Source organism: Triticum aestivum, chromosome 5D, assembly GCF_018294505.1.
Source record: "Triticum aestivum cultivar Chinese Spring chromosome 5D, IWGSC CS RefSeq v2.1, whole genome shotgun sequence".
In the NCBI taxonomy this organism is placed as follows: domain Eukaryota; kingdom Viridiplantae; phylum Streptophyta; class Magnoliopsida; order Poales; family Poaceae; genus Triticum; species Triticum aestivum.
The window spans coordinates 408629177-408640476 of NC_057808.1; the positions used below are offsets into that span (position 1 = coordinate 408629177).

Consider the following 11300-nt stretch of genomic DNA (forward strand, 5'->3'; position numbering starts at 1 on the left):
TCGGGAGACATGACTATGGGGCCCGCCCACGGCAACCTCTCGCACCATATCCTCTCCTGTGACATATTCTTGTCCACATGTTCCCTATGGGGCCACACACGTATGTATTACCGGGAGGGTGGGGTGGGGGCAGAGGGACGAGTGGAGTCGGCTCGAACCCGATTATCCTTCGCTTGGGAAAAATACTCAAAAAAATATGAACCTCATAGACACCTTTTAATTTATTTCATGGAGTTAGTTAGTAATTACTTTCTGACTTAAATACATCTCAAAAAGAAGGAATGCATACAGTATCTCATTGGCATAATATACTTCAGTACCAAAAATAGAATAAAGTAAATGACCCTAATGAAAGAGAGTGTCTCTAGAGAAACACAAATAATCATAAGTCTATGTAAGTGTGGTTACAACATTTCTATACATCAAACAAGCATGCACATTGTTGTTTATGTTAATGTTTTGTTAATCATGTTTCATTAACCCATATGGATTTGACATGTATCCCTCCAAACTATACGGCAAAGAGGAATATAAAATATATCCCATTCACGACTTTATAGGTAGAAATGGCATCTTCCAGCTACACGGAGTTGATGTATGCAAAAGTTTGATCAATGGAGAATTCAACACATTCAATCTTTGCAATCCTATGAAACTCTTCGTCTGCCTCCTGCTTTGAAATAGATGAACTAATTCCCCCAACACATAGGTTCCTAATAGCTCTATCATGTAGAACCCAGTCAAAGAACAAATGCCTTAAGCAGGCATACTATTTCTGTAATGAAATAGATAAATAAAATCCTCATACAAGTAGTCCTAGCAACAAAAACAATGAGATAGCTATGAATGGTCCAAATTAAAGTGAAATAGATCAAAGATAAAATACACTTCATATTTATATCAAAAGAAGGAATAACTTTTTAATTTAATTCAAGGATTTGGTTAGCAATAACTTTCCCTCTTAAAAACGTCTCAAAAGAAGGAATGCATACAATATCTCATTGGCATAATATTTTTCAGTACCACAATTAGAAATAATGTAAATGACCCTAATAAAAAAAGTGTCTCTACCACAACACAAATAATCATAAGTTTATGTATATGTGGTTCGTGCGTCTGCCCGTCCGTCCCGACCCTAATAAAAGAAAGTGTCTCTACCACAACACAAATGACCAAAATATACTTCACTACCACAACACTTTCTTGAACACATATAAATGGATTCGTGCTTCTGCCCGTTTGTCCTGACTTTGCCCCTGAAGTTGCAAACAATTACCCACCACTTCCATTCATAAGTGGTAGAGAATGATTCGCTAAAGATCCAAGGGAAAAAAAGAGCTGCCCAACCTGACCCTTGTTCCCCAATCCGGAAAATAATTTGCTATAGGTCCGGAAAAAACAATCCATAAGTGGTAGAAAATGATTCGCTAAAGATGAAGGTTAAAAAAAAGCTGCCAAACCCGGATGAAGACCCTCAATGCCTGCCCTTACATGGTAAGGGTCGATGCCAGCATGCAGCCTCACCGTTTTGGCTTCTCTCGAATCGAGCGCACTATGAGTAGAATGTCCAGACAACAAAGATGAGCCAGCTTCAGGTGCTGGAAGGATACCAACAGTGATTGGCATTGCACCATAGTCCAAGTATCTTGCTCTTCCATGTCGAGGATCATACCCTTGTGATGTGCCATCACTACTGCGACCAGCACCAAAATAATCACGTGCCGCATGTGGACTATCATTGTACATCTCTGATCTAGGGAACCCAACAAGCGTTGTTAGGTTATCAAGCCCACTGTTGGAGAAAAGAACATGAATCCTTGTATTATTGAAAATACGCCCATCTAGAAGGTTCTTAGCATTAGAAGCTCCTTCAATTGTTGCAAACTCCACAAAAGCATACTGCCTTTCTCGAAAAACTTTGATGTTTTTAACCACACCATGTGCTACCATAGCCCGCCTTAGTGCCTCCTCGTTAACTTTATGTGTATTGGGTAAACCCACCCAGAGAACATTGGTAGGAATTTTCGCCTCTCTCATTCATACTCCAGCAGAACCCTGACAAACAGGAAATGATATGACAGTAAGCAACCCGCAGATCAAAGAGGACAATACAACAACAAGAACTAATAGAAATAAATAGTAGTACCTTCGCATGCCCAACTCCCATTTCACTGGGTGGCAATGATTCTCTACTGTTGAAGTTGCCTTCTTCCAACTGTTCCTATCAAAATCAGTACAAATAACTAAATAATAAGACAACGTCCCTTCAAAAATTGCAGCCTAGAAATACTTCACAGACTCAGTCAACAATAATAGATGCATACCGCTCTTCCTCTCGACCTCTGGAAATGAACACACAATTCCTTGCCCCCTAAATTTGTCCCATTCAAGGCTCTATGGTCAAAAATGGCATAATCCAGCTTCTCAAAGTCGATGTATGCAGAAGTTTGATCATGGGATAATGCAACACCTTCAATCTGTCCAAACTTTTGAAAATCCTCCTCTACCTCCTGCTTTGAGCTAGACGGACTAATTCCCCCAACTCATAGGTTCCTAGCAGCTCTAGCTTGTAAAAACCAATCAACAAGCACAAGTAAACATCAAGAGAGCATAAATCGTTACACGACACAGCATAGCAATTTCACCCTAGAACAAGGAACAATCACCACTAGGAGTATTTCCATACCTACTAATAAAGCATAATGTTCAAAAAAGCGGAAGGCCATAACATAGAGCAATGTGCGCTTAAGCGCGCTTGAGCGTTTTTTCAAACTTGGCTAGAACTTGACTGTTTTGAATAGTATGCATAGGAAAATAGGAAACATGACACACTGGTAGTTGAAGTAGCATCTAAACTGACCTTCACAGCATAGCAAATACACATCAGGTTCACACAGCAAGCAAAATGACAACTAAAATGTAGTTCAGTTCAAATAGACATAGCCAAATGCAGATCATCTTTCCATGATTTGGCCAGAATCTAAAGGAAACAACTCCCGTACAGACCCTAATAATAACATAAGTGACATAATGCCATAATTGCGCAAGCAGCTAAGCAGAAGCAGTTCAAAAATAGCCAAATTCTGGCCAAAATTTTCAAATACGCTTAATCTACTACTTAGGGCCAAAGCAAAGCATTTTTCCATTGCTCAGCGCTTAACTGTCGCTTAACAATGCTTACTTGAACACTGATAAAGGGATTCGTGTCTGCATGTCCGTCCTGACATTCCTTGCCCCTGAAGTTGCAACCAATTACCCACCACTGCCATCCGTAAGTGGTAGAAAATGATTTGCTAAATTAAGATCCGAGAAACAAAGAGCTGCCTGAACGGACCCTTGTTCCCTAATCCAGAAAATGGTTTGGTAAAGATCCCGGAAAAACAATCCATAAGTGGTAGAAAACGACTCAGTAAAGATCAAGGTTTAAAAAAAGCTGCCCGACCCGACCCTTTTCCCCAATCCGGAAAACGATCTGCTGAAGATCCTGAAAAACAATTACCCATTGTCGTGGTTCTAAGTCTGACAGTAGAATGGGGGGTAGGGATGTAGAGGCAAGTTCTTAGCTATGGAGAAGTTGTATGCAAGAGTTTTACGAGTTCAGGCCCTTCTCGGAGGAAGTAACAGCCCTACGTCTCGGAGCCCGGAGGCGGTCGACCGGATTATATGCGTGTGTGTGTTAAAGGGGGTGCGAACCATTGTCTCAGAGGAGGGGGGTGGCTTATATAGAGTGCGCCAGGACCCCAGCTCCCCTCCGTTACATAGGATTCAATGTACATAAAGTGAGAGCGCTACAGGTAACGTCAATAATAAAATGATATAAATGATCATTAAGTCTATGAGTAAACGTCCGATCGTTGTTGCGCAAAGTGGCTTTAGGTCTTCTGCATGTCGAGTGGTTGAGTGGTCGAGTGACTTAAATAAGGAGAGATCTCCGAGTGAATGGTAGGTCGAGTGGATTGCACTCGACACACTACTAGAAAAAGGGCTATAGATGGAATGGCCACTAATGGCGCACCAGACATGTGGTGCGCCACTACTATATAGCAGTGGCGCACCATGTGCTGGTGCGCCATTAGTGTGAAAGACACTAATGGCGCACCAGACACACGGTGCGCCACTAGTAACAAAAATTGTAAGTATGTTCTACATCTGTTTGCTTTGTTTAGCTCTCTGCTCTGCTCACATGACTAATTGATATGGTCCCTCCATCAGGAGTTTGAGGAACTGCAGCTTGGAAGGCCCTGCTCCTGACGTCAGTGGAATACCACAACTTGGCTACTTGTATGCATCGAATTCTGAAACTGCATATTACCTTATATCGAAAAATCTTATACTTGCTCTGATCTCTCTTTCTTTCTTTCTTGCGTTGGTGTTTCTTTCAGGGATGTTAGTTGGAATCAGTTGACGGGTCCCATATCATCCGGCCAACTAGCGAGCAACATAACTACAATGTATACAACAAATAAATCCCTTACAGTCTATTGTAAATCCCTTATTGATCCCTTTCCCCCCCAAGTTAAGGGAACTCGTATTTTAAGTTTACACTCACTTTTGCAAGTTGTGCAGAGATTTTTCCCACAATCGTCTTAACGGTTCTATTCCTGCAAGTTTCTCCGGCCTTCCTAATCTGCAAAGACTGTAAGTCTGAGAGTGCGTTCTCCATCCTTTACTATTTGATAGGGGATAGATCTGTACGAGTAACTACAATATGCCTCCTTATATATAGGTATATCCATCCGTTCTTATAGTTAATATCAGTCTAACAGACAAGTTGACTAATCATTGTTAATTTGCACATTGTTAATCCTCTCCTCATACGAGTGTTTGGCATGTAGTATTTTGAACTAAGAAGCACTTGTGTGTGCCTGTATGCTTGTCATATATCCATTTGAAATAAGCAGGCAATTAAGCAACTACTTGCCAAGTAACAACCATCCCTTTACATTCTATATTTTTGCAGGGTTGTCCATGTTTTTCAGTATTGTGTTGTTTCAGTTAGTGGTTCAGCTAGTGTTTGTTATGTTGTTAGGAGGTGGGAGTTTTTGAAATTCTCACTAACATTCATGGAGGAATTCCAGCAGTTTTACGTGTCAGTTCACTGTAAATCTATTATATTACACTGTAATCCAACTTCAATTATACTGTAGAACTCACTGTAATTCATCTGTCATTTGCACTATAATACTACTATTCTTACACTGTAAATCTAATGTAAAGTGTCACTGGGAATTGCATTAGTTATACTGTAAATCTATTTTTGCAGGGTTGTCCATGTTTTTCTTAAACAAACACGAAAAAGGAAGAAAATGAAAACAGTTACTCTCACGCTCCTACTTCTACCCCACCTTGAAATCACATTTTGCTTTGTCAGAATACTTGAGTCGCCAGAAAGACGGAAGTTTTAACCTTTACTGTGAAACTGAACTATCTGAAGAAACTACTGGAGGGTAATAAGCAATCTGAACACCTTACACCACCCATTTTCTCTTACAGACTTGTAGCAAAACACCTCCCTAACTACAAAAATGCCAACAAAAAAAACTGAGGTAGGAGATTATACTCTGAGTGTTACCACCTGAACATCATTTCCAAGAAACAAATTAATTAATCAAGTTTTGCATGGCTCCCCACCGTTGTTTCCCTCTAACTTTCTGAATTGAAACTGAAGGTTGTGTATGGCCTGCCTGAGAATTGGTTAAGTAGTAAGTTGTTTAGGCTTGGCCATTTCCACTCATTGTAGATAGATAGAGTTACACTTTTGTTACATTGCGTTATCTTTCTGTAGAGTAGTAATGCTCCACTTACACATATTTTTAGTTAATTATCTTCCAGTAGTATTTCAAATTGAAGCCCTGAGCAGCAACACCTCTTGTGTTGTTCACTATCACATAGTTGCAAAACTCCAGTTGCTTTGGTGCAGTTCTTCTGGCTACTGGCAGTTTTTATGCTGCATGACACTCCTAGTTCATGGGGTGGATGGTCCATGGCTCATAGCTCAGAAGATGGATATATGGCTATTTAATTTGCCGTCTCTTATCTACCCTGCCAGTTAATAAACAAGTACTCTGTTTTCAGATAGCTTGATAGTTAATCAACAAGTACTCTGTTTTCAGATAGCTTGATCATTGCAATTTGTTGCTGTCAGCATGAGTTTATGTTGTTATAAGTTTATGATCGTACAACTGCAATTTCATTTATGTTGTTATAAGTTTGTTGCTGTCAGCATGAGTTAACTTGCTGTCATTTATCGAAATTCAGAATGTGCTGGACTATATGTTCATTGGTACTACTTGTGATGCTGCTACTGTACTACTTGGGAATTTTGTCAACTTGTGATGCTGCTGCTGTACCCCGAGAGGCCCTTGAGTTTGCTGGAATGTCGATTAACTTCCGTTCCGGCAAATTCGGGTACTCCATATGTCCTATTTTCAGCAAAGGTCATGCTGAAATTTTCCATGAATTTTAGCATGACTTTGCTAAAAATAGGACATATGGGGTACTTGTGACTAATGCATGGGCCGGGGTCTTAGTACTTAATTAAGTAGGATCAACTGCCCCTTTATTCTTGCTGCATTAAACCATAGGTGGCAATAGAGCCAAGTGATTAGGCCCAACTTAGAATTCTCCTTCCCAGCTTAGCTTTTAGGGTGCCTCGGTGTCGATGAGAACCTAAATGATGTACGCTTAGGCTTTTAGGGTGCCTCGGCGTCGACAAACCCTAAATGATAAAAGCTTAGCTTTTAGGATGCCTCGGTGTCGACAAACCCTAAATGATGAGACCATGATCTTCTTCCTTGACAATAACCAACTTTTTGACCAAACTTTTTTCCTATTTAGAGCGAAACATGGCCCACAACGATGAGGCCGGCGGTTCGGGCGGCAAGCAATTCTGGGAGCTGTCCCAGGAGCTGGAGGAAGAACCTCACCGCTATGAGGACGACGCCGCGGAAGACACCGATCCTGACTACACAACCCCTAGTGGCGTCGGGGATGACACCACTGATGGTGCCGCCGAGGATGCGACAACTGATGATGGCGGCACACGCACAGATGGCAGCCAACCGAAGAGGCACCGGAAGGACCGGCGCCCGAGTGTGCTCGGCACCGTCAAGGAGGAATTTACTGAAGTGAACTCCGACGGGCATCCAACGGCGCCCAAACAAGTAGTCAAGGGGTACTCGGTTCAGCTCGGGTGCATTCTCCGGAGCACCGTCTCGATCAACACCGAGAACCTAAGGCATAAGGACCGAGGGAATTTGCGCAGCCTCCTCTTCACGAAGCTGCACGAACGATACAAATTCCCCACTGAGTTTGCAAACACACGCCTCTCAGGGAATAAAGTGAACAGTGCCGCCCTCACGAGGATGAGCACGGCCCTGTCTACATGGAGAAGCACGGTGAAGGCAATGATTGAAAAAGGTGATAGTTATGAGAAGATCAAGGCGAAATATCCTTTGATGAGCGAAGATGACTACAAGGAGTTCAAGATCAAGTGCGAGAGCAGCGCAACCTCTGAATCTAGTCAGTGGGGGAAAGAAATGCGGCAGTTGAACTTAGGGGTCCACCAACTCGGTACCGGCGGTTACTGAGTGGCGGAGCCTATATGGGACAAGGAGGACGCGGAGCGTCCCGAGCAAGGCCTACCGCCCCGCTTCGAGAAATTCCGTGACAAGCAGACCAGGAACTTTGTCAGGGCCCGGTACAAGGAGGACCCGGTAACAAAGGAGCTTACCACGGATCCGAAGACCAGGGCGCTTGAGCTTGTTTTGGTAAGGAATACACCCCCGCGTAATTAGCTCCATATGGTTGTATTCTAATTAATGAAGCCAAATTCTAAATGGTTCACATTCCTTCCGCAGGAGGCTGAAAGCAGTAGCGCGGGGTCGTCTCAGAGCTCCCCTTTCGACACCCCTTTAAATAGGGCGTTGAACGTAATGAAAAACAAGGATAAGCTCAGTAAGCCGTCGTCAGCTGGTCGTGTGGCCGGCACAGGCTTGTCCACAAAATGGTCGTCATACTATACCGCTGGTGGGCGAAAGGAGAAAAAGACTAGATCGAAAAGCCTGTCGCGCGAGGTTCAAGAACTCAAGGCACAAGTGGCGCGGATTCCGAAGATTGTCCAAGAGCAAGTGCAACAACAACTGGGAACGACGCTCACCATCATTGTGCCTACCTTGATTCAGGGGCTGACGACGTGGATTGCGGGCGGCCAACAGGGGCCTCCCCCGGTTCCCAGCTTCACGGCCAGCAACTCGCACAACGCGCAGGCAGCGCCATTGGTGTCTCCGGCGGAGGCGGTATTTGTGTCTCCGGCGCCGGCACGGGCATTGGAGCTTAATGCACCAGGGTGTACGCCGGCTGGCACCTCGCCAGCAAGCGGCCCCTCTGTCAGTTGCACGCCCGCCGTTGGCGGTGCCTCGACATTAGCCGAGCTCGACAGCATCACGGTAACTAAGCCTCTCGGCCGATGACTTCATCTCCTTGCCTTTGGCTGGGCATCCCTGACGCCCTACATGTTTTCGCAGGGTGCCGCCGACGTTCCTTGCACTCTCCTACACTTCGTGGGTGGCGAGTTGGTCGATGTCGCCAAGGGCAGAATCGTTCAACCTGGCAACCATGTGTTCCACGGTAATCCGATGCCACCCACCTTGTATAGGGTTGAACTGGTTCGGGTGCTGCCAGGCTGCGACGAGTTGTTACCTCCGATTCGACCCGCTGGGGCCGACGAAGATGATGTGATGACCCTCAGCGCCTGCGTAAGCTGGCCCCTGCTTTGGCCGAAGAGCCAGATTCGTTTGGGGGCGGGGGACACCACCCCACAGACAAGACCGCCAGTCGTGCCAGCGCCAAGCCATGGCAAGAACGCCGCAACGCTACCGGACATGCCGGACATCCCTATGGCACAGGATCCGGACATGCATATGGCATAGGATCCGGACGACGACGACAACGACGACGGTACATTTTCCAACGTCGATAAGTACTTTGCCGAACATGGGTACGGTGACGAGTTCTGCGGGCCTCCTTCTCAAGAACCCAACCCTGAAAAAGACGACCGCGATCTAGCTGGTACGGCGGAGAAACCCAATTGCAACAGGCGTCGTCTGGCGTTCAGTTCTCAGGAGACGCCTCCAGCTGCCGCCTTCACCGAGCCTCAAATAGCTGAGGTGCGAAATATTATCAGCCCCAACACGCTCAAGAAGGCGGTCTGTGAGCAGAACTCGATCCCATTACAGCAGATCAGGAAGAAGGGATGGAAACGAAAGACTAACAAGGGCGCCTGTGCGAGCCAGCCGGCACCGAGTACGATCCGTGCTCAGGACGGGCCACCTTCACCTAAGGATATCTCGAGGAGGGTGCATGTGGCGAGTAGGGCGATGCTACCGACAAATATGCTCAATGCTGCAACCGGTGCTATGCGGAGTCTGCATGACAGTGTTCTTTCTTTGGAGAAGCGGCGTCTCAGAGAGAATGATGTGGCATACCCAGTTTTCGTGGCCAAGGTGCCAGAGGGCAAGGGCTTTGTGGATAGCGCCGTCGGGGGTACGATCGTCCTGCGATTTGATGACATCTTTGCTATGTTTAACCTTCATCCGCTGCACTACACCTTCGTTCGGCTGTTTTCGCTGAGTATGGAGATGTGGATCATTAGAGACAAGACCCCGGACATTCTGATAGTCGACCCCTTCTACATGCGTGCCAAGATCTTGGGCAGCGCTGGGGATCGGCAAGTCGCGAGTTCACATCTCGAAGGCTTCATTCTGGCAAACCCAGATAAGGATAACTTCCTCGTGCCTTACTTTCCCGAGTAAATCATCCCCTAACCGCCCCGTAACATATGATTTCTTAGATTTCCATCGTTCTTTTTTTCTAACATTCCGTGTTCTGTGCAGTGACACACATTGCACACTCATCCTCTTAAGCCCAAAATATTCCATGGCCACGTATTTCGACCCGGACCGTGACTCCAAGATAGACTAAACAAATATCAAGAAAGTTCTTGATGATGCTCTCCCCGGCTACGCCACATCTAGAGGCACCTTTAAGAGGCCAGCTCGTAGGTACGGCAGGCACGTGTTCACCCACAATACGACGTTCCCCTGCGTCAAGGAGCCGCCTGGCGGTCAGAAGGATGCCTACTACGCCCTCCATCACATGCGGGCGATCGTACGGGACCATAATCACCTTCTGCTACCAAATAATCTCAAAGATTGGGCCGCAAGCTTGGCGGCAATCCAGGACGCGGACATCCGACAAGAATTCTTTCGCATCCGGTCGGAGTTTGCAGAAATCATCCATCAAGATGTCCTTCGTACCTCGGGGCAGTTCTACCTCAAATATCAACCGTCCAACAGTGAGATAGACACAACGCTACAAATGCAGGCTGACAACGCCCGCGACTTCATGACCATCACGACAGACGGCGGCTTCATCCACGCTCCGGTCCCATGAGTCGAGTCGAAAGTAGTGATGCTATGTGTAGTTCTGAAACATCGGTTAGCTCATGTTGTAATTAAACTTTAATGAACTTGTATGTCTCTTTGGTTTGGACAGTCGTTCAACTTAGATGTAATCGATGCTATTTATTAGTAGGACCATGAATCGTGCTATTAATGTCTTGCTTTTCTCTTCCGATCCTTTTGTTGCATACTTATATATTGCTTATGTATTGTCTGTTGTTTGGCTAGTGCATAGAGATGCCGTCGTATGTCGTGTACAAGGGTAAGGTTCCCGGAGTCTACGACGACTGGGAGGAGTGTCGGAGACAGGTTCACCGTTTCAGCGGTAACAGTTAGAATGGGTACACCACTAGGGCGGAGGCGGAATCTAGATACGCGCGCTATCTAGCGGGAGAGAGGAGGGAGCGTTGGAGGAACCGGATGAAGACCAGTTTCATCGCGATGATGCTCATCGTGATGACCGCAGCTCTCTTCTATGTGATGGTAGTTTAGATGATCGATATCGACTTGTAATGTGAAGACAAACTCGCTACTCGCGGTCTCGAGACTTGTAATGTTCTATCTTTGTTCGGTCTTTTGAATTCGGAGACTAATATGATGAATTGTATTCGGAGACTAATCTTCTATTGTATTCGACGAATCTGCTGTTGCTATGTGGTGCTGTCTATATTATGTCCAATAATATATTTTGTAATATGTGCAAATATCAGAAAAGAAAAAATCCCTAATATACATACTAATGGCGCATCACCCCAACGTGCGCCATTAGTATGCCAAAGGATACTAATGGCGCATCACCCCGCAGTGCGCCATTAGTATGCCAAGGCACATGGGTAAATA

The 11300-nt window shown here is 45.3% G+C and overlaps 1 long non-coding RNA gene across 1 annotated transcript; it reads left to right on the forward strand.

Annotated features, from left to right (window-relative positions):
- The first annotated feature begins 4233 nt into the window (after positions 1-4233).
- LOC123125166 (uncharacterized) lies at positions 4234-4644 on the forward strand. Its single transcript, XR_006461317.1, has 3 exons — positions 4234-4281; positions 4383-4451; positions 4567-4644. It is a non-coding gene; the product is annotated as an uncharacterized lncRNA (long non-coding RNA).
- The last annotated feature ends 6656 nt before the right edge of the window (positions 4645-11300 follow it).